This window comes from Dermacentor variabilis, chromosome 6 (genome assembly GCF_050947875.1).
Source record: "Dermacentor variabilis isolate Ectoservices chromosome 6, ASM5094787v1, whole genome shotgun sequence".
Lineage (NCBI taxonomy): Eukaryota > Metazoa > Arthropoda > Arachnida > Ixodida > Ixodidae > Dermacentor > Dermacentor variabilis.
In genome coordinates, this window is record NC_134573.1 from 39,555,964 (window position 1) to 39,579,737 (window position 23,774).

A 23,774-nucleotide genomic window follows, 5' to 3' on the forward strand; every position below is an offset into this window, starting at 1 on the left:
TTCAGAAAGGAATATTGTGCCCTCTATGAAGGTGAATATCTCTTCGTCATTACCAAATATCAATCGCAGTATTCTTAGACTAATATGTGAGGCTCTGAGTAATCCCACAGATCGAAAGCTCGTCTGCCAGTTGTACGAACATTCAATGTTTTTTTTTTCTAATTTATGTAAAGCACTTTCACGACAGGCTTACTTACGCTAATGTTCTCCTGCCTTTTGTAGAGCCTTGTGAACGAGTCCTGCGAAGATGCCGAGTTATTCACCGACAATCTGAACTGAGAACACGTCAAGACCGTCCAGTGTGATGCAGGAAACTGGAAGGAGAAGAATCCAAAAACGCATCTGTGTGGCTAGGTATATGCATTGTGCCCAATAAGAATACGTGCTTTCGCAAATCGTTTATGAGACCTTCTAGAAGTTCAGCGCGCAGCATTTCATAACTGCCTACGAATGATTTCCCGTAAAAACTGTTGCTAAAGGTGCGGCCATGTCAAGCAAAGGTTTCGCATTGTATTCCTTGAGGTCGAAAATAAGGCTGTTTTCTAATATTCATAAAGAAGGCTTCACAACTCCAAAACAACGAGAACAGAAATGAACTTTTTTTGTGAACCAAACGTGCGTAGCTGTTTACTGGCAAATCTTGCATCTGCTACATGTGGGAAGGCAGTCTCTTGGGTGGCCTTCGTTGCTCTCTATATCACGTCTGTTAATGCCACTTTGGTCTTTGAAAAAAGAAGGTTGCTCTTGTTGAGAGTCATCAAAGAAAGCATCTCGCATACCTAAGTGCAAGCGCTACCCCCGTTTCAACGCGTTTATAGCAAGGCTCTTAAAAAACCGAAGCGGCTGTTCGTTCTGCACGCCATGTAACTCTGATGCGGGTGTAGCATTACTGCTTAGGGACAGTTTTCCAGCGTCACCGACAGAGGGCCGCGGAAGTGGTGGTTGCGTTTCTTTTCTTGGAATAACATAGCGAGTAGTCGTAATTGGGATAAGATATCGTCGACATGCGCTGAAGACTTCACACGGGTGAACGTCTTTCTTCGTATAGAAAAACTTGTCATGGTAGAAGATACAGATGGCTGCTATTGTCATTTCACCTTTCAACACATCGTGTTCAATTTTAATCATATTGTGCATTACAGTTTACCTACATGTTGCATGTGTTGAATGAAGCATGATGAGGATGGAAAATGTTGCGGCTTCCGCGATTACTATAAACGAGCACAGGTTGTATGCCCAATCTAATGCCGATATAAGTCAGCCTGGTAGCGTGTCAAGAAATCTTGCCTGCGAATCCTTGGGCACTTTGGCGCGAACCAATTTTACTTATTTTGTATCGTTTCGCCTTTTGTGACGTTCCATCTTCTGCTAAACGATTAGTACATTTTCATACAAAAAGATCCATCAGAAAGTTGTGCACAAGGCTAACACAATCAGCCACCGTCATGGCCAGAGGGCATTATCGGGGGCTCTTTACTCATACTGTCACGCGGCTAGACGACAAGGTAAACAAGATGACAAAGTGGTTTCTTCTTACTCAGAATCAGTTAGACCGGTGCTCTAGGTATTCGTCTTCCATACCAGATTTTCCCACAAACACAAGGCGGCATTAGCCCCACGCTCAGCAAAGCATCAAGTCGATGCCACAGAGGTACAAAAGCGTACGTGAACTACGGCTTGAGCCGTACGACATGTGTGGTTTCGGGCCGAAGCTGTCGAGGCAAAGGCAATTCGCCGTCCGGAAATACCTAGAAAGTAACGGCACTGACACGTTTCAGAACCTTCTAAGGTCTGAAATAGCGGCTTAACAGTTTTTCAGATAAGCCTGGGTGTCGAATAGGGGTCCATACTCAGGCTCGGTCGCAGGGGTGATAGACTGCCTCACGTCGGCGGAGGTTGTACTGTCGAGCATCGGCATCTTATTGGTACGGGATGTTTACGCGAGCCAGTTGGTGGACTTCTTCGGCGTACTGGGTGTGTTGCTCGACAGCTGGAGCAAGTTGATCGCTTTTGTTGCACGGAAGCATAGCGTCGAGCGAGGTTTGCACGTAGCCTCTCTAAACAAGGTGGAAAGGCGAAAATCACGTTGCTTTCTGTATTGCCGTATTATAGGCAAACGTGATGTACGAAAGAATCTCGCGCCAAGTTCCTGGAAATTAAATCTGTAATCTGTAAATCTATATCTGGACAGAATGAACGCAGCCGCCCTTCTCTCAACTTTTTCAATCTGGTCAACTTGGTTTGTCTGATGTGGATCCCACCGGGTGCCAGCGCTGGCCAGGAGGCGCTACGGGAGCTTCAGTGTGTAACTCAAATGCGCTGACATCATCTGGTAGGGAGGCCAAGAAGATTGCACGGCATAGTTAACGATAACAGACGCGCGCCTGTATCAACGTTTGCTTAGGCCGAAGCGCCGGGCCAAGTTCTGTCCATGGCCATACGGGTTGCGAGAAACGCATGCGCTGCTAAGTAGTTGCACGTCGCAGCGCAAGGAGATCGGAAGCTGGACACGTGTGCTACAATATGAGCGGTGAATTTGCTTATGCAAAATCGCAGAATGAGCTACTGTAAAATGGGTCCCCAGCTAGCTAGGCTGCTGTTTCTGCGCTGTATTTGGCCCATGAAGTGCTGAGCACTGGTTGCACATACGACGCTCGCATATTCCAGTGTTGGACGCACCAGTGCGATAGGCAGTTCCTTTAGCTTTTGTGGAAACAGGCTTCAATTTCCTTCTGAAGAACCATAACTTAGTTTCTGCTCTTCAGCATAGGTTATTGATATGTGTATGCCAATTTAAATTTGATGATATAGTGACGCCAAAATATTTGGAAATGTTGACTCGTGCTGGGAACGGCCAGTTAATTGCATAATCAAATTAAAATATGCTTTTCGTTTTGTTTGTATGCAATATATAAAGTTTTTGCATAATTAATTTTCATTTTGTATGCCGTGCACCATTGATTGATAGTGTTTAATGCATAATTTAGTGTGAACTGGCCTTGCTTTGTGATAACCGCGTAAAGCAATCATCCGCGAATAGCAGGACTGTAACGTGGGGCGGGATGGAAACTGCAATGTCATTGATGTAGCATAAAAATATGGGACCTACCATAGACCCCTGAGAGAAAACTGCGGTTACCTCCAGGACGCCAGATTTTGAGACGTTTACCTCCACGAACTCAGTTCTGTTTGTGAGATACGCTTTTAACCACAGCGCAGTATTTATGTTAACACCAATGTCAAACAGCTTAATTACAAGCGCTTGATGTCGAACGCGGTCAAATGCTTTGGACGTGTCCAAGCATATTGCGTCCACTTGATCTTCTCTTTTTAATTCTGGGGTTTTACGTGCCAAAACCACTTTCTGATTATGAGGCACGCCGTAGTGAAGGACTCCGGAAATTGCGACCACCTGGTATTCCATGAAAGGCACCTCAATCTAAGTACACGGGGGTTTTCGCATTTCGCCCACATCGAAATGCGGCCGCCGTGGCCGGGATTCGATCCCGCGACCTCGTGATGAGCAGCCCAACACCATAGCCACTGAGCAACCATGGCGGGTCCCACTTGATCTCTGTCATTCATTGTTTTAGAAAAATCATGCAGTGTGCCAAAAGCACTCTGGAGAAGCTTTAATGAATTGCGTGAGCTTTTCTTAAAAGTATTCTTCTTTCGCTGCCACCAACTTCTGTTTAACCATTTAAGAAAGACGCGAGATTTTATTTGTAAATTTTTCTCGCTGGCGTTTCTACGTTTTATCTTGAGTTTTAGTTGGATAATCTCACGATTGCTCCAGATATTACGCTATGTGACTATATCATTTGTTTTTGAGGGACCAACTTTCGCAGGCAGTAGTTAACAATATGTTTAAACTTAGTCCACAATTTGTTGACGTCATCCTAGACATCAAATGAGTCTAAAGACGTTTCGAAATAGTCTAAGATGCTACATCGTCGACTTTTGAAAAATCTCTAATACAAATGGTTCGCCTTTTTTTCATGTCTAGGTGGTCTGAGCTGTTTTAAGGAAACTAAGACAAGCTTATGATCAGAGAGCTCTTTAACGGACATGGCACATTTTTACTTTACTGCTTATAAAAACCAAGTCTAATACTGATTCTGGGGTTGTTCCTATCCTTGTTGCATAATTAACGATTTATGTGAGATTATAGGTAAAAGTAATGTCCATCATAGCTTCACAGTGTCAAGTATCAATTGTGCCTACATGAAGCGACTCCCAAAGGACATTCGACAAATTGAAATCCCCTGCATTGATTTCTCTTGCTTTCGCAGATACAGAAGATAAAAGATAGTCTTGAACCAACTCAGGAAATATTAGTGGGCCGTGGGAAGGCCTATAAACCACTGCAATAACACACGAAGAAACGCGAAGGTTTTTCCGGCAACGTATGCTTTCTGTGTGAGGACATTCTTTCATCGGAACAAATTCTATTTCTTAAATTTCGATTTCTTAACACTAAGTGCGACATCTCCACCACGTGAATCACGATCATTTCAAATCATTTTGTGCGTCTCGCTGTCAGAAATTTTAGGACTCAACCATGTCTCTGCAACGATGAGTACATCTGGCTGGTCAAGCATAATGATGTGGTCAAGTTCAGCAGTTTTATTTAGGAGACTGCACGCATTGACGCTTATCAACGTAAAATTCCGTTCTTCCATTCTATACTGTCATGTTGTTTTACCATCAGTTGCAAGCGCCCACTCGGCTTTGGTGCTGCACTGATTTTTGTCATCCTAGACGAATGCCTCTATACAATGGAAATCCTATCATGTTCGAGCCGAACTTTAGCGCCTCTTTCCTCTTCTCGCTTCGTACTATCCCAAAGTCTTTTACGCTTATGTAAAGTTGCCTGAGAATAGTTGTTTGATAACGAATAGTCGCTGCTCTTTAGTGTCTTGCACTTCCCAAACTCATCTTTTTATTGTATTCAAAAAACATAATGATTACTGGATGCACCTTGCCCACGCGCTTGTGTCCAAGTGTGTGTATGCGCTCCACTGTGTTAACTTTGACACCGACGCGTTCGTGGAAGACATCCTGCAGCACTTTCTTGAGATCATCAGTTGTTTTACTAGAAGTTTCGGGTACTCCGAATAGAAGATTATTCCGGCTGCTCCGATCCTCGAATTCGATATTTTCTTTGGTCTTGAGTGGATAGTGACACCCATTTCTGCACCTATGTGTCCGGTCGTTCTTCATTTTTGTGCATAATCCTTAAAGTGTTCTCGATTTCTTGCATCTTTTCATTGACTTTTTCCAGCTCTTTAGGAAGAGAACTATGATTTTCTTTAACTTGCCTGATATCTTCCATTAGTGCTTTCTGCCCTCTGATAATTTGACTGAGCTCAATAGTTTCAGGTCCACAGTTTGGCTCAATATTCCTGGCAAGAATTAACAACTATAATATGCACTCCAGCACTATATCAGCACACAGCGAGTCACGGAAAAGCAATGATGAACCTGTCATCACTCCTAAAACTTTTGCCATGCTTACTAACGTGGGAAACAGGACCCCAAGGAAATAGAGATAGAAACTTTGTTGCAATGAAAAATATTTGAAAGAGGGGTGGTCGGAGCCTCTCAGTCCAGGGCCCCACTGGCCTCTGCTACCTGCCTGACCTGGCTAATTAAGGACTTTTGCCCTGCCAGGTCGGAGCGGGCGAGCTGTGCCTCTCACTGCTCCATTGTGTTGCTGCTATTTCGCCTATGAGGGTGCTTAGTACACTCCCAGGTTATATGTATTAGGCTAGGCATGCCACCGCACCAAGGTCAGTTGGCCCTATAACGAGTGGGATACATGGCGTTTAGCAATTTCAAATGGGGGAATACCCCGGTCTGTATTTTACGCCAATCGCCGGCCTCTTCCCCGCTAAGTTGCGGGTGAGGCGGCGGGTATTTTCTGTGGACTCCGCGCTGATGCGCAAGGATGTCTTTGGCATTTAAATTTGTGGAATTTTGTGAGGGATAGTGCGGGTTGTTGGGGTTAGAAGAGGACCCCGTCGCTCGGTTAGTGAACCCTCGAGCTAACGCGTTAGCCTTTTCGTTCTCCTGAATCCCCGCGCGACCCGGACACCAGAGTAGGCGATGATAGTGGTTGAAGGATTTGTGGATTATCGCGAGGCTAGCCGCAGTCACGTGCCGCTTGAGAAACATGCGACATGTCTCCTGGGAGTCCGTGACCATGACCGAGTCCCTTTGCGAACGCTCCGCGTGAGCGAGTGCGATCGCCACTGCTAATATTTCAGCCGAGGCGGGGGATCCCGCCGTGGCCGACGCGGAAATTTGCTGTTGGCTGATCGCGTTCACGACTGCCAGGGCGTACCTCCTTTGGTAGCGCTGCCCGGTCGCTTCTGCATGCACAGCTGCATCCGTGTAGTACGTGTTGTAATTATGGTTATTAGAGTACGCTGTTTGAATGTGTTGTGCGCGTGCTTTGCGTGTTTCTTTGTTGTACTCTGGATGCATATTTTTTTGGAATTGGGGCTTCTGTTATTTTGGATCTCATCGAAGGCGGGAGAGGTACGGCCTGCTCTGTGAGATAAATGGGGTATGCTGGGATATTGAGTCTAGCCAATATTGCCCTACCAGTGTTTGTCAAGCTGATGCGCTCCCTCTGTCGCATCAGGGTGGCCTGCCTCAGTTCATCGAAAGTATTGTGCACTCTCAAAGCTAACATGCGCTCCGTTGAAGTACACTTAGGCAGGCACAGAGCAGCTTTGAAAGTGGTTCGGATTATTGTGTTAGCCTGCTTTTCCTCCTGCCTGTTCAGGATTTGGTGCGGTAAGCCATACGTGATTCGACTAACCACTAAGGCCTGTCTCTAGGGCCTGTATCTATGCGTGTATCTAGGGCCTGTATCTAGGCCTTTATCTAGGGCCTGTACCTATGGCCTGTATCTAGGGGTCTTTAGACAATACCCTAAGGACTCCTAGGAACATGTCCAGTCACCAACTCGGCCGGCTTGCTCTTTTAATTCAGCATAAGAAGTTCAGGCGGCTTCATTCTGGGAACTCCGCCGTGCCGACGGGATGGTTCGATAGCGACTGAGCTTAAGTAGCAAGCGTTTCCCGAATCATTGATAGAGTAGCTGTCACCGGGAACACATGGGCAGGTCTGTTTCAAATGGCAGCATTCCACGCCGACAGCATCGAAAGATGATTGTCGTATCTGGTAGCGACTTAGCGAAGTTGAAGCATGCCACAGGAAGGCCTGTGAAAACAGGTTGAAGAAGTTCAGGCAGGTTCATTTCGGAGGCCTCACTGTGTCCGATGCACTGTTCGCTTCACTGTTCTGCACTGTTTGCTTCACTTTGCTGAACGTTTGCAGCCTCCGCCTTATGAGGGTGTGAGCCATTGCATTTTTTGCTTGCTTAACGAGCCTTCCAATGGAGGACGGGCGCGCCTTTAACAATTGTGGATAAACCTATTAACTCATGCGGCTATCCCAATAATCTTATGCCAGGGACTGCATCTGTTTGCATCTAGTATTGGCTCTAATACAACTTCTATCTCCACGAAAAATATGCCAGTGAATTTACCTGGGGCAGAAGATGTTGGAAATCGTGAGTGGCGTGGAACAAAAGGTGAACTGGAGAGTGGGGCCTGGTCTGTTTAGAGAAGAACTGATTAGGATGTACGCCATGCTTGGGTAGTACCGCGCGAAGCGCCAATAAAGGCCAACACATGTTATAGATCATGCCGACCTCTCTGCCTTTCTGTGAATAACTTTTTCTCTCGGCAGCATGAGCCATTACTTACGGGGGTATCAGCCATTGAGAAGGTCACGTGATTTCTTGTACCACTTGACAAGATGCCACGTTTCTGTATGTTGTATGTGTGATTCCAATGAATGGGAACACGAAGAAGATCGAAGAGAACGGACGCATGGCGCAAGGGCTCCACGCATTTTCGAAGCTTTCGACGTTGCAAATCCACCGGGCCACCAAATCTTTTGGCAAGATCGACGAACATAAGCATCAAGACCACGAGGACGCCGAATTCAGCCCGGTAGGCCCACTTTCTGGACATTTATCGGGTTTGAAAGTCACGACCTCGTGGCCGGGGAGCTAAGGCTAACGCGAGGCTTAGCGGACCCCGCCCCGAGTGGGCGCCCTGTGAAGCCGAAGGTCTTCGCGGAAGACAGGAATGGCATTTCGGGCACCAAACAACCTTGCCGCGAATAGTTGTGGAGCTGGCCTAGCCCAGGATCAGGCGGAAACTCAAGAGATGGAGGCCGCGCCGGCGACCACGAGTTCCGGCACGCAGGGAGCGGGGAACGGCCCCGAAAGAGCCATGGAAGACGCAAGCATGCAACAGGAAGTCAGCGGCGACGAGAGCCTGGTGCGAGACGAAGAAAGAAATTGGCAGATATACAACGCCAGACGATACAAAAAAAAAATCAAGCACGCTACTAAGGGCGACGCCATTTTGAAGCCAGAGGGGCTCCAAGCGATGAAGAACAATGGCAAGATGGCGCCGGCAGACGCAGCTGCCGGCGGGATGACACATTCCGGCGGAGGGCGCACGCCGGCTAAAGGATTCAAAGCAGGAGAACAGCGGAAGCCGAGGCAGATGCTACCGCCGCACCCTATGGACGACGGCAAGATCATTATCCGACCCCGTGGAGGACAAATTTCAGGCAATGAAACCGTATCAAGCCACGTGTGCCATCGTGGAAGCATGTGGAGGAAGAATCAAGGAGGAGGATTTTCTGGTCAGGCTCCGACCAGGCTCGAACATAATGATCGCGAGCAGTTCCGAAGAAGCAGCAGCAAACGAAATGCGCAAGATCAAGCACTTTCCCTTTAGAGGAACGAGCTACCCAGTACAGGCATATGTGGCCATGCCAGGCGGCGTCAAGCGTGCGGTAATTCAGGGATTGCCAGCGGGCATGCCATCAGATTTACTGGAATCGAAGCTAAGACTACGTACACAAGGAGTCTTAATCTTAGGAGCACGAATGCTGGGCAAGACCGAGACAGCACTCATCATCTTCGATGGTCCAAGCATTCCGAAGTGGGTCATTTTCAGTGCTGGTGAGTACAAGACCTACCCATACAGGCCAACGAGACAATGCTGTTATGTATGCAGCCTGCAGGGACACCGATCGGACGTATGCCCAAAGCCCGAGGCTAGAACCTGCAGAAGCTGCGCAATCAGCAATCCTATCGACGGACACCAATGCCAACCGAAATGCATGGTATGCGGAGGCGAACATGTGACCGGCACCAGAGAATGCACAATGCAGCTCAAGACCGCTGAGGAGCTACGCGGGCGCCCGCCGAGGAGCTACGCGGGCGCCCGCCGCCGGGCAAACATGGCTAGCAGCAGCAGCAGCAGCAGAGACGGAGCCGGAGCCAGAGACGCCGACCGAGATGGTTCAGCTGAGAGGGTGACGAGAGTCAGTCCCGGAGCCGAGGTCGCATCCAGGCCGGGGCCTGGAACCAGTAACGCAGCCGGAGCCGGAGCCAGGGACGGGGCCGCAGCCAAGGCGGACGCAGACCAAGGGACGAGCCCTTTCCATCCCTGGGTAAGCAAAACAACCAAGGGTCGCCGAAACAACTGCAGAAGAAAGGCGGAGCCAAGGTGAGCTGGGGAACGGGCTCTCCCAAATCACTGTTTCCGCACTCGGGACAATCGAGGAATGACACGAAACTAATAGAGGAAAACAAGGCACTCAAAAGGGACCTAGAGCTAAGCCGAGAGGAAACCAGGCAACTAAAGAAAAGAATCGATGATTTAATAAGAGAGTTACAGGTACAAAGAAAGGGCAACCCACCCATATCGCCACCCAGCCCCGTGCCCGAACAACATATACAACAAACACAGTCAGGAGAAAAGAGCCTAGAAGAAAAGATGGAAAGCTTTATGCACACCATGCAGGAGCAGATTGCACAGATGCAACAAAATATGGCGCTGCAGGAACAGACTTTTTGCAGCTACATAAAAGTCAAGACACACAGAAAATCACGAGTGAAGCCAGGGACAGGCTTTATCACGATAGAAGATTCGGATCCGAAAGCCCAAACAACAACAATAACAATACTACATGGCCGGACAAAACACACTAAGCATAAGGCAATGGAACTGCAGGGGATACCGGCGCAAGCAGGGACTCCTGCAGCAGTACATAAACACACAAACCGCACCCCCAGACATCATCATGTTGCAAGAGACAAATGTCACGCCAACACTCAGGGGATATACATGCCAGTTGAAGGACCGCACAGCGACACTAATTAGCAGCAAACTAGTAACCATAGCGCATTGCGAAATATCAGATATCGGGATAGAACACGTGATAACTTAGGTGATACCCAAGAAAAAGCATAATGCAAAAAGCACGTTCATAGTAAACTTATACAGCCCACCCCGACAGAAAGATGGCAACTTTAGCAAACTTTTCGCGGGGGCAGGCAGGTTAGCAAAATCCAACACCCTTTTTATAGCAGGGGACTTTAACGCGAGGGACCCCAGCTGGGGGTATAAGAAAGGAGACAGGAAGGGGCAACTAGTTAGCATGGCCGCGGAGGCTACAATCTGCACCCTCATAACGGACGAAAATCAGCCAACGCGTCTAGGCAACAGCGTTAGCCCAGATACTTGCCCCGACCTAAGGTACGTTAGAGGAGCAAAACTGGTCGAATGGGAAAACATGCTGGAGAACCTAGGCAGCGATCATTACGTACTGAAGATAACTATAGAAGCCGAGAACATCAAGAAGAAGATTGGCACAGCCCACATAACGGACTGGGACGTCTTTCGGAAGAACAGTAAACACAAGAACGGGGAGAAAACTTCAATAGAAGAATGGTGCCAACAGCTACAGCAACTACAAATACTATACACACAAGAAATAGACAGAACGGAGCAAACACCGGAAGTGGACCCGCGGCTACTCAAGCTATGGGAGGCGAGACGCGGGCTCACCAAGAGATGGAAAAAACAGAGGCTAAATAAGAAGCTAAAAAGAAAAATTGCTGAAGTCACCCAAAAGGCAGAGGAATACGCAGCGCAATTGGCAAGACAAGGCTGGCAGCAGTTTAGCAGCTGACTAAGCGGCACGCTCAGCACAGGCAAAACGTGGCGAATACTCAAGGCACTCATGGACCCAACCAAAACCAAATCTGCGAGCAACAAGGCACGTGAAAAGCTCGTCCACCAATATGAGGGACAAGACGAGGAATTATTAGAGGAAGTCCGGATCCAATCGTATGGCCGGGACAAGCCGCAAGCATACGAAGAGGACTACCAGGGAACGGAGAACCCGGAACTCGACAAGCCAATTACAAGAGAAGAGGTGTATGTCGCCATCAGAGCAGTCACCAAAAACACGGCAGCAGGAGCCGATAAAATTAAGAACTCCTTGATCCGCAACCTCAGCGATGAAGCAGTAGCCCAACTCACGGACTACCTCAATACGCAGTGGGAAGCGGACACGGCACCAAAAAATTAGAAGCACGCGGAATTGGTCATGATACCCAAACCCAGCAAGTAGCTACAGATAGAAAACTTGCGCCCCTTTTCGCTAACCTCGTGTCTTGGCAAGCTTTACGAAAGGGTGGTCACCAGAAGGATACAGCGACACCTAGAAGACAAAGAACTGTACCCCCACAGCTTGTTTGGCATCCGGGCGAACCTGTCAACACAGGATATCTTGCTACAAATAAAGGAAGAGATCCTTAACAAGATCCCCAAAGCAAGCGACAACATCATCATGGCCCTACACCTCAGTCTTTTGACAATGTCAGCCACGGAGCCATCATGGAAGGCCTAAACAAGACCAACTGCGGCAAGAGAGTCCCCGATTACGTGCGGACATTCTTGTCAAAGTGCACGACGACAGTAGGACTTGGAGACCTGCGGAGTGATACCTTTGACACGCCTAACAAGGGTACCCCGCAGGGCTCGGTCATTTCGCCAATTCTTTTTAACATCGCCATGATCGGGCTAGCCCAGAAACTGAACGAGATCCAGGGCATCCAGCACGCCATGTATGCGGATGACATCACGGTCTGTGTAAATCAGGGATCGTTGGGCCAAAAAGAAGAAAAGCTTCAGAAGGCGGCAACATGCGTCGAACAGTTCGTCAAGGAGAGAGGCCTCGAGTGCTCAACCGAGAAATCAGAAATTCTGAGGATTGGAAGAAACACAACCAAGGAAAAGATAGAAGTGTAACTGGAAGGTCAAGTCATACCAGAGAAGGACATAATACGCATCCTCGGCATGTGGATCTAGAGCAGCAAACGGTGTGGACACACGCTAGGCCTGCTCAAGCAATCGGCGGAGTAAGTCAACAGGATGATCACGAGAGTGTCGCAAAGACGGAGCGGCATGAAGGAGGGGGACACGATCAAGCTGGTCAGGGGCCTGGTGGTCAGCAGGGTTACGTATCACTCCCGTACCACAACATGACGCAACAAGAGAGATCACAAGCCAGGACTCTCATCAGGAAAGCATACAAGACGGCGTTGCATCTGCCCAGAAACACGTCGAACGACAAGCTACTCCAGCTAGGTATCCACAACACATTTGAAGAGCTCAAGGAGGCACAACTGGGTGCGCAGCTGAACAGGCTCCAGCAGTCAACCACCGGCAGGGCGCTTCTTAAAAGATTAGGCTATAAAACATAGAAGCAACGAAGGATAGGATGGCTAACATACCAGACTCTTTTCGCCAGACACTGAAAGCTAGCCCCCTATCGAGGGATATGTACCCAAATCTGCATGCGGCCAGAAGACAGGCGCGAGCAGAATACGTAGAAAAACACCTGGCCGCTAAAAACAATGTGGTATACACGGATGCCGCCCTATGCCCTTGGGGCCACAACACCAAAGAACATAGAGTTGCGGCAGTGACCGTGGATCACATGGGAGAGCTGCTAAGCAGCGCAACCCTAATGAGCGGCACGGTAACGGAGGGGGAAGAAGCAGCTGTGGCTCTAGCAGCGGCGGAAGGTTACCGTAGAAACAGATCCTTGATAATACTCACAAACTCCAAAGAAGCGTGCAGAAATTACACGGCAGGTAGAATCAACAAAGGGACGCTGCGAGTCCTCCTCGAGGCAGGGCTTCCGAACGAAAAAATACTGCATACGATTTTCCGGGTGCCGGGTCACACCGGAATAGAGGGTAACCAGAGGGCCGTGAGTCTAGCTCGTGAGCTCACATACCGAGTGGGACAGTCAATGGACCCGGATACCACTATGATGGTGGAAACAACGTACGCGGAAATACTAAACCATCACCGAGGCAAAAGAATATGTCCACCACCACACCCATCTTTAACACAACACGAAGCAGTCGGCTGGCGAAGGCTGCAAACAGGAACATTCCCCAATCTGCACATCCTACATAAAATGTTTCCCAGTCAATACAGATACGCATGCCCATGGTGTGGGGCCATCCCAACACTATATCACATCACATGGGAGTGCAGAAAAAACTTCTCTTTCCAAAAAGAAAAAAAACCAGTGCGGAACAGTGGGAGGGCCTGCTCACCAGCGATGTGCTCACAGTCCAAAAAGGATTGGTGCAACACGCTCTCAAAGTGGCCAGGCTCAGCGGTGCTCTGAAATAGGGGCGCCGACCACTCAAGACGATGGAGACTTCAGTAAAACATGAAGACTTCCGTTAGCCATTGAAAGCTGTAAATAGAGCATTAAAGTTTTTCCTTCCTTCCTTCCAATGAATGTATGCACTGCATGCTTAAACTTGCTCAGTGCTTGTAGCCTGTGCATAGGAGAGAGATAAACCATGTTTGCTTGCTTAAGGTGGTATGAGCCATTGCTGATGATGATAATGCTTGTGCCGTTAGAACGAACGCCGCATTTTAGAGCGCAACTTCTAAGCGTCCATTCCACGTTTGAGCGTCGGCGTCGGCTTAACCGCGCGAACATGTGCGCGCCACTGCTCGCGCGCTTGCTGTCGTCGTCTTCTACCACAGCTGACTTGTTGGCGCCCCTCACCGTAACCATGCCAACGCGCTCGCGCCCCTGCTCACGCTTTTGTCGTCTCCTTCGACAGCTGGCTCCGATGCCGCTCATTATGCTAGCGTTGCCACACTGCCCCTCCCTATGTGAAGGTGTTGACGGCTCCACTCACTGCCAGTCGGTGTGCTGATTTCGGTCGCAAATTCTTTGCCTCACTATATCGTGAAATGAAAACACGTATAAAGCTGTGCTCGTATTTCTGATTAGGCAATAACGTAATTGTCGGACTCGTTTTCACGGCTATCAGGCGTATGAGCCACTTAAGGCTTTTGCCTAAAAATGTAAAGCTGTGTTTCGGAATAGAGCAAGCCATTCAGTGAACGAACTGTTACTTTATTTTACCTCTCATTGACAGAGCCAGGGAAAGCAGGTCACAGCCACATCGGTCCGCCGAAGAGATTCCGTAGCGAGAAGGCTAAAAACCTATATCGTATAAGGCTTGGAAGAGATTTTGGGCAAGATCAATGGTGGAGTTCGGTGTGAAACACGCAGCTTGCCGGAATAAGAAGGAGCATCGCCAAGCTACCTTCCCTCTTTCGAATTCATACGAGCACAACTGAGGAAACGAAGCCCTGCAGAACGCCTAAGCACTCACCGCATGAAGCACTCGTCCCTTTTCGTTGAGAAAATAAGGAAGCTCAGGCCCTGCGACGGCGTGTTGGTCTTGGAGTTCGCGTCAGCGCTTAAGGACGTCACGTTCCGCCGCAGGCCGTCTGCATTGGCGTTGCCCCGATTGTTTGTTTGCACTCTGCATGGCATCGGCCAATTGTGCAAACCAGCAGCAGGGCTTACAATTGTGCAGCGACGACGGCGTGACGCCGACGTTACTAGCAAGTTCAACCCACGCACACAGCAATTGCGTTCGCGACAAGGTCTCGCTAGTTGATTCCTGCTGCTTTTGTCGGTAGTATTTTAATGGATAAATAATGCAAGCGGGCTACTTGCTTGGAGGAAGTTCGCACATACAAGGTGCTAAAGTACCTATAAATGAAATTGGCAGCAATTATGTAGCTCAAGAACTCACTGCCATCTAAAAACCATATTTCGTGCTTCTCTGCTACGTATGGAGGATGGTGCCCAGTCTAACGGCAAATTATATTTTATAAGATGCGTATGTATTCCTTCAATGTCGTGCACTGAGGGCAAGCTTTAGAATGTATATGCTTGCTATCTGGCATTTCTCCCCCCATCCCCCATGCCCCCCCCCTTCCTCTGCGTCATGTCCGCAGGATTTTCCGAGTTTGAAAGATCACAGGTTTGATTGGCAGTGCCTTGCTATGTGAGGCCCGAGCTGGTTGCCTAAAGACAAAAACATACCAGAGCAAATACTCGCAACAGGATGAGGCATGTGTCTGGTGCCGTAAAAATCCGGAGACAATTGAGACCTGTAGGTGACGTCTACATTGCAGCTGTGCTGTGATATTGAAGTATTAACCAGTCAGCAGTCGAGATAACTGAGCGATGTTCAGAGTATTTATGGCAATAAAATAGCGATGAGGGTCAAGGGACCAGATTCGTCACATGCATAGGTAAGTGTACAAAATAGATATACACGCGTTACGGAAGCGAGAAAATGTTAAGGAGGTGCAGGCAAAATGCTATAAACTTTAAGCCGCGCAATGGCACAGCAAACAGAACTTTCCCGCTTAAACTTTGTGGTTGCAGCAGGGAACCAGTGATGGAACTCTAACCATATACGGTTCCGCTGCAAAACAGCACACCGTACAGTGTGAACCACACTTGTTGAGAGGTAGAGCGAATAGCTGCAATCAGCATGGGCGAACTCTGCGGCAGTGCTAGATGCTGTGTTACAAATCTGTTTCTTCTACCGTGTATCCCAGCTTACGATAGCCAAGCTGTTCAACGAAAGAAATAATTTTAAAAAGTACGTTTCAAAGTACAACTATAAAACGTGTGGCGTTCGGTCGCCAGTACAAGACTAACGGAGTTAATCTATCACGCACACCTAAATTTAGTCGGGATATTATCCAGACTGCCTTTGAGAAATGCTTCGCATCTAGTACATTCGACGCCACCAACGACTACGCTGTTTGGGGTGCAGAGGACGCCTGCTAATCATGTGATGAGGATGACTTCTCTGGCATTTGCGACGAGAATGCAGCTTGTGGCATCGACTAGGGAGAATTAGTAGCCCAGCTTATGGTAAATAAACCCATGTCTTGTTCATAGTTTTTCCTTCTAAAATATATCGCTTGATCTATTATGCTTAGGCCTGTGTGAGTTCAATATAGGGGTCAACCTATATTCGAGTGAATGAGGTACTGCAAATCTTAAGCAGTCTACATTGATCTTCTAGATGACGGGCTTCTAAGCTGTCCAATGTGTGAGTATCATGACACTGATGAAATATATAGTGTTATTCCTGATATATTAAATCATCTTAATTGCATTGGGGTGAGTGTAGATAACTGCATGGGGGCAAGTGTAGAAAATCTCAATTCGAATTTCATAACAATGTTTTTAAAATTTTGATGTTTGCGTCTGTAATGTAGGTGCGATTTGCCAAGTCATAGTAGTGCTGTCAAATTCTGTGTTTTCTTTACTAAACCCTTGCATTCTTTAATGGTTTGTTTGCTTTTTCTACATGTAGTTATTGCGCACGTTTACGCAATAATTATTGTACTGTGCCAAATTTCTGTCCATTGCAATGCTCTTTTAGTATGTTCTGTCAATTTATGTTTTTTGTGTTTCATTTTCTGCAAAAAATAAAATCTCACTGATTTACAACCCTTTGCAAGTAGTGGTAGCTGGTCAAACTGCTTGAGTGCAGCTTTTACTCTCGCCATCCTTCCTGTATGACACATGAAAGTAAACATTCAAGATACATGTGCCTTCGACACTACCTAACCCTTCCGGGGTGAACTAAAACGCCACTAAGACCACATGTTATGTGAGAGAGAGAGAGATAAACCACCTTTATAGAAAAGCCTATTCTTGGTTCGAAAAGCTAACGGAGAGGCCGGCAGGCTAGCTCCGTAAGGCTTCCCTTTCCGTCCGATGCAGGCCAGGCCTCGAACCGTAGCGGTGTCCTCCGCAGGCCGGACAGCCCAGAGCTGGTCTTCTTAGCGTTCGCTGAGTAGTATAGCCTCCCATTGCTCAGGGATTTTACAGCGAAGCTGTTAAGAGCTACTTTCGCCAGGACCGTGTCCGTGTGATAACACAAAACTGTCATCATCAGGATTGGTTCCAACATCGTAACCAATTTCACGTCCAAGCTGCTAAAGGCTAGTTCCCCCAGGATCGTGCCCGTGTGCAGGCACAAAACTCACCATACGTGAGCCGATCCCGAAGACAGTGCAATGCCTAACCGACCCGTGGCGGAGGTGAAGCAGACGTGAAGCACTCCTCCTACGTGGGCCGTTCTTGAAGATAGTGCAATCCCGGGCCGACCCGTCGCCGAGGTGCAGTTCGCCATTAAGGGGCCCACATACGCAGCTTCGCAGGTCATCCTTCGTTACAGAGTGGAAGAGCACTGAGCTTCATCCATCATCCGGCAGATTCCGTTCTTCTTCAGCCAGGCCAGGTACTGTGTGCTGGCGAAAGGAGGATCATTGTCGGACACGATCACGTCCCGCAACCTCTGGGCAGCGAAAACCTGTCGCAACCCTGCAATGGTCGTGTGTGCTGATGGAGTTGTGGCAGGTAGAACCTCCAGCCACTTCGACAAGGAGTTTACCACCACCAAGAAGTAATGGTCCTTGAAGGGCCCCCCAAAATACACATGCACGCGGGACGAGGGTGTCTGAAAACGGCCAAGGGATGATTTCCACATGACGAGAGGCGCGCTGATGCTCCAGCCACACTTGGCTGCTCTGCACCATGTGAGAGATGTCCTGGTCCAGGCCAGGACGCCAAACATGGCACCACACCATCATCTTGGTCTTTTCCACACCAGGATGACCTGTGTGCAGCAACTGCAGGACACTGGACCGGAGACCTTGGGGGATCACACCGTGAAACCCCACAGTGGGAAACCCTGCTACAAGCTAAGCTCGGCGGCTTTGCGGCTAAAGGCCTGCTGAACCAATTTCTCCCCACAGGACACCGCCTTGATCACCTGACACAGGACTGGATCTCGGGTGGTCGCTTGCGAAACCGCAGATCTAGAGAGTACTTCGGGTACGCGTGCTTCGGCATGAACACTTCAGCAGGTTCTGGAACAACATCAGGCACCTCTGGCAGGGGCAGACGGCTCAGGGCATCAGCAGGTCCTTCCCGCGCGGTAAACCAGCTGGAAACTTAAAAGCTGGTTAACTTAAAAGCTGGTGTAATTTACGAGCTTAACAGCTGGTAAATTAAAGGTATTGTTTTCTATCTTTCGAGAACTTACAATTTCACTTGGCCTATCGTTGAGGTTTACTTTCACGTTGCATGCAAAACATTTAATTTAACTACCACTTTAGGTTAAGGTACCTTGAACGGTTACAAGACAAATTTACAACGTTAAGAAATAATTATCGTGCCACTTATACAGATGAACATTTTTTCGTCATATACAAATCTTTATGGCGGTACTTTTAGACTATTATATGAGACCCTGAGTAATCGCACATATCGAGGGCTCGTCACCCAATCTCATGAACGTTCTACATTTGTTCAAATTTATGCAAAGCATATTCAACACCCGCTCACTTACGCTAATTTTATCCCGCTTTTTTAGAGCTGCATGGAGCGGCAATATGAAGGTAGCGAACTAATCGCCGCCGCTGCCTACTGAGCAGGCTTCGAGACTGATAAGTGTGACGCAGTAAGTTCGAAGCAGAGTAATATAGACACGCGAATATTTGGTTTGGCACCTATCGTGCAGAATATACGTATGCGCTTCATGAACGGTTTATGAGACCTTCAACAAGTTGGGCGCAATCCAGTCCATCAATACCCACCATTGTTCACAAGCAAACACTGTTGCTAAGCGCACGGTCATGTCCCTAATCTCGAAAACGTGTGGCGCTTTGTCGTCTTATTGATAATTAAAAGTATTGTTCTCTATCTTTAAAGAACTTACAATTTCACTTGTCCTATCCTTGAGGTTTACTTTCATGTTGTATGAGAAACATTTAATTTACCTACCACTTTTGGTTAAGGTACCTTGAACGGTTACACGACCAATTCACAACGTTAAGAAAGAATTATCGTGCCACTTATACAGATGAACATTTTTTCGTCATATACAAATCCTTATGGCGGTACTTTTAGACTATTATATGAGACTGAGTAATCGCACATATTGAGGGCTCGTCACCCAATCTCATGAACGTTCTACATTTGTTCAAATTTATGCAAAGCATATTCAACACACGCTTACTTACGCTAATTTTATCCCGCTTTTTTAAGGCTGCGTGAATCGGCAATATGAAGTTAGCGAACTAATCGCCGCCGCTGTGAACTGAGCAGGCGTCGAGACTGATAAATTTGTCGCAGTAAACTGGAAAGAGAATAATCTAGCAACGCGAATGTTTCGTTTGGCAGGTACCGAGCAGAATATACGCGTGTGCTTCAGGAATGCTTTATCAGAGCTTCAACAAGTTGAGAGCACTCCAGTCCAGCAACGCCCATCATTGTTCACTCTCGAAGACTGTTACTAAGCGCGCGGTCATTTCTGTAATCTTGGTACGTCTTGGCACTTTGTCGTTCCATTGATAAATTAAAAGATTTCATTAATGGCTTTAAGGCACATTTCACATCACATAACTTACCATATATTTAAGGTTTAGTTTCATGTTGCATACCAAACATGGAAGTACACTAGTATTGTAATTTGTAAAGTATTGTAACATTCAGAAAGGAATATTGAGCCCTCTATGAATGTGAATATCTCTTCGTCATTACCAAATATCAATCGCAGTATTCTTAGACTAATATGTCAGGCTCTGAGTAATCCCACAGATCGAAAGCTCGTCTGCCAGTCGTACGAACATTCTATATTTTTTTTCTGATTTATGTAAAGCACTTTCACGACAGGCTTACTTACGCTAATGTTCTCCTGCCTTTTGTAGAGCCTTGTGAACGAGTCCTGCGAAGATGCCGAGTTATTCACCGACAATCTGAACTGAGAACACGTCAAGACCGTCCAGTGTGATGCAGGCAACTGGAAGGAGAAGAATCCAAAAACGCATCTGTGTGGCTAGGTATATCCATTGCGCCCAATAAGAATACGCGCTTTCGCAAATGGTTTATGAGACCTTCAAGAAGTTGAGCGCGCAGCATTTCATCACTGCCTACGAATGATTTCCCGTAAAAACTGTTGCTAAAGGTGCGGCCATGTCAGGTAAAGGTTTCGCATTATATTCCGTGAGGTCGAAAATATGGCTGTTTTCTAATATTCATAAAGAAGTTTTCACAAATCCAAAACAACGAGAACAGAAATGAACTTTTTTTGTGAACCAAACGTGGGTAGCTGTTTACTGGCAAACATTGCATCTGCAACATGTGGGAAGGCAGTCTCTTGGGTGGCCTTCGTTGCTCTCTATAGCACGTCTGTTAATGCCACTTTGGTCTTTGAAAGAAGAAGGTTGCTCTTGTTGAGAGTCATCAAAGAAAGCATCTCGCATACCTAAGTGCAAGCGCTACACCCGTTTCAACGCGTTTAAAGCAAGGCTCTTAAAGAACCGAAGAAGGGGCTGTTCATTGTGCACGCCATGTAACTCTGATGCGGGTGTAGCATTACTGCTTAGGGACAGTTTTCCGGCGTCACCGACAGAGGGCCGCGGAAGTGGTGGTTGCGTTTTTTTTCTTGGAATAACATTGCGAGTAGTTGTAATTGGGATAAGATATCCTCGACATGCGCTAAAGACTTCACACGGGCGAACGTCTTTCTTCGTATAGAAAAACTTGTCATGGTAGAAGATACAGATGGCTGCTATTGTCATTTCACCTTTCAACACTTAGTGTTCAATTTTAATCATATTGTGCATTACAGTTTACCTACATGTTGCATGTCTTGAATGAAGCATGATGCGGATAGAAAATGTTGCGGCTTCCGCGATTACTATAAACGAGCATAGGTTGTATTCGCAATCTAATGCCGATATAAGTCAGCCTGGCAGCGTGTCAAGAAATCTTGCCTGCGAATCCTTGGGCACTTTAGTGCGAACCAATTTTACTTATTTTGTATCGTTTCGCTTTTTGTGACGTTCCATCTTCTGCTAAAATATTAGTAAATTTCATATAAAAACATCCGTCAGAACGCTGTGCACAAGGCCAACACAATCAGCCACCGTCATGGCCAGAGGGCATTATCGGGGGCTCTTTACTCATACTGTCACGCGGTTGGACGACAAGGTAAACAAGATGACAAAGTGGTTTCTTCTTACTCAGAATCACTTAGACAGGTCCTCTAGGTATTCGTCTTCCATACGAGATTTTCCCACAAACACTAGGCGGCATTAGCCCCACGCTCAGCAAAGCGTCGAGTCGATGCCACAGAGGTACAAAAGCGTATGTGAACTACGGCTTGAGCCGTACGACATGTGTGGTTTCGGGCCGAAGCTGTCGAGGCAAAGACAATTCGCCGTCCGGAAATACCTAGAAAGTAACGGCACTGACACGTTTCAGAACCTTGTAAGGTCTGAAATAGCGGCTTAACAGTTTTCCAGATAAGCCTGGGTGTCGAATAGGGGTCCATACACAGGCTCGGTCGCAGGGGTGATAGACTGCCTCTCGTTGGCGGAGGTTGTAATGTCGAGCATCGGCATCTTGTTGGTAACGGATGTTTACGCGAGCCAGTTGGCGGAATTTTTCGGCGTACGGGGTGTGTTGCTCGACGGCTGAGCAAGTTGATCGCTTTTGTCGCACGGAAGCATAGCGTCGAGCGAGGTTTGCACGTAGCCTCTCTAAACAAGACGGAAAGGCGAAAATCACGTTGCTTTCTGTATTGCCGTATTGTAGGCAAACGTGATGTACGAAAGAATCTCGCGCCAAGTTCCTGGAAATTAAATCTGTAATCTGTAAATTTATATCTGGACAGAATGAACGTAGCCGCCCTTCTCTCAACTTTTTCAATCTGATCAACTTGGTTTGTCTGATGTGGATCCCACCGGGTGCCAGCGCTGGCCAGGAGGCGCTACGGGAGCTTCAGTGTGTAACTCAAATGTGCTGACATCATCTGGTAGGGAGGCCAAGAAGATTGCACGGCATAGTTAACGGTAACACACGCGTGCCTGTATCAACGTTTGCTTAGGCCGAAGCGCCGGGCCAAGTTCTGTCCATGGCCATACGGGTTGTGATAAACGCATGCGCTGCTAAGTACTTGCACGTCGCAGCGCAATCAGATCGGAAGCTGGACACGTGTGCTACAATATGAGCGGTGAATTTGCTTATGCAAAATCGCAGAATGAGCTACTGTAAAATGGGTCCCCAGCTAGCTAGGCTGCTGTTTCTGCGCTGTATTTGGCCCATGAAGTGCTGAGCACTGGTTGCACATACGACGCTCGCATATTCCAGTGTTGGACGCACCAGTGCGATAGGCAGTTCCTTTAGCTTTTGTGGAAACAGGCTTCAATTTCCTTCTGAAGAACCATAACTTAGTTTCTGCTCTTCAGCATAGGTTATTGATATGTGTATGCCAATTTAAATTTGATGATATAGTGACGCCAAAATATTTGGAAATGTTGACTCGTGCTGGGAACGGCCAGTTAATTGCATAATCAAATTAAAATATGCTTTTCGTTTTGTTTGTATGCAATATATAAAGTTTTTGCATAATTAATTTTCATTTTGTATGCCGTGCACCATTGATTGATAGTGTTTAATGCATAATTTAGTGTGAACTGGCCTTGCTTTGTGATAACCGCGTAAAGCAATCATCCGCGAATAGCAGGACTGTAACGTGGGGCGGGATGGAAACTGCAATGTCATTGATGTAGCATAAAAATATGGGACCTACCATAGACCCCTGAGAGAAAACTGCGGTTACCTCCAGGACGCCAGATTTTGAGACGTTTACCTCCACGAACTCAGTTCTGTTTGTGAGATACGCTTTTAACCACAGCGCAGTATTTATGTTAACACCAATGTCAAACAGCTTAATTACAAGCGCTTGATGTCGAACGCGGTCAAATGCTTTGGACGTGTCCAAGCATATTGCGTCCACTTGATCTTCTCTTTTTAATTCTGGGGTTTTACGTGCCAAAACCACTTTCTGATTATGAGGCACGCCGTAGTGGAGGACTCCGGAAATTGCGACCACCTGGTATTCCATGAAAGGCACCTCAATCTAAGTACACGGGGGTTTTCGCATTTCGCCCACTTCGAAATGCGGCCGCCGTGGCCGGGATTCGATCCCGCGACCTCGTGATGAGCAGCCCAACACCATAGCCACTGAGCAACCATGGCGGGTCCCACTTGATCTCTGTCATTCATTGTTTTAGAAAAATCATGCAGTGTGCCAAAAGCACTCTGGAGAAGCTTTAATGAATTGCGTGAGCTTTTCTTAAAAGTATTCTTCTTTCGCTGCCACCAACTTCTGTTTAACCATTTAAGAAAGACGCGAGATTTCATTTGTAAATTTTTCTCGCTGGCGTTTCTACGTTTTATCTTGAGTTTTAGTTGGATAATCTCACGATTGCTCCAGATATTACGCTATGTGACTATATCATTTGTTTTTGAGGGACCAACTTTCGCAGGCAGTAGTTAACAATATGTTTAAACTTAGTCCACAATTTGTTGACGTCATCCTAGACATCAAATGAGTCTAAAGACGTTTCGAAATAGTCTAAGATGCTACATCGTCGACTTTTGAA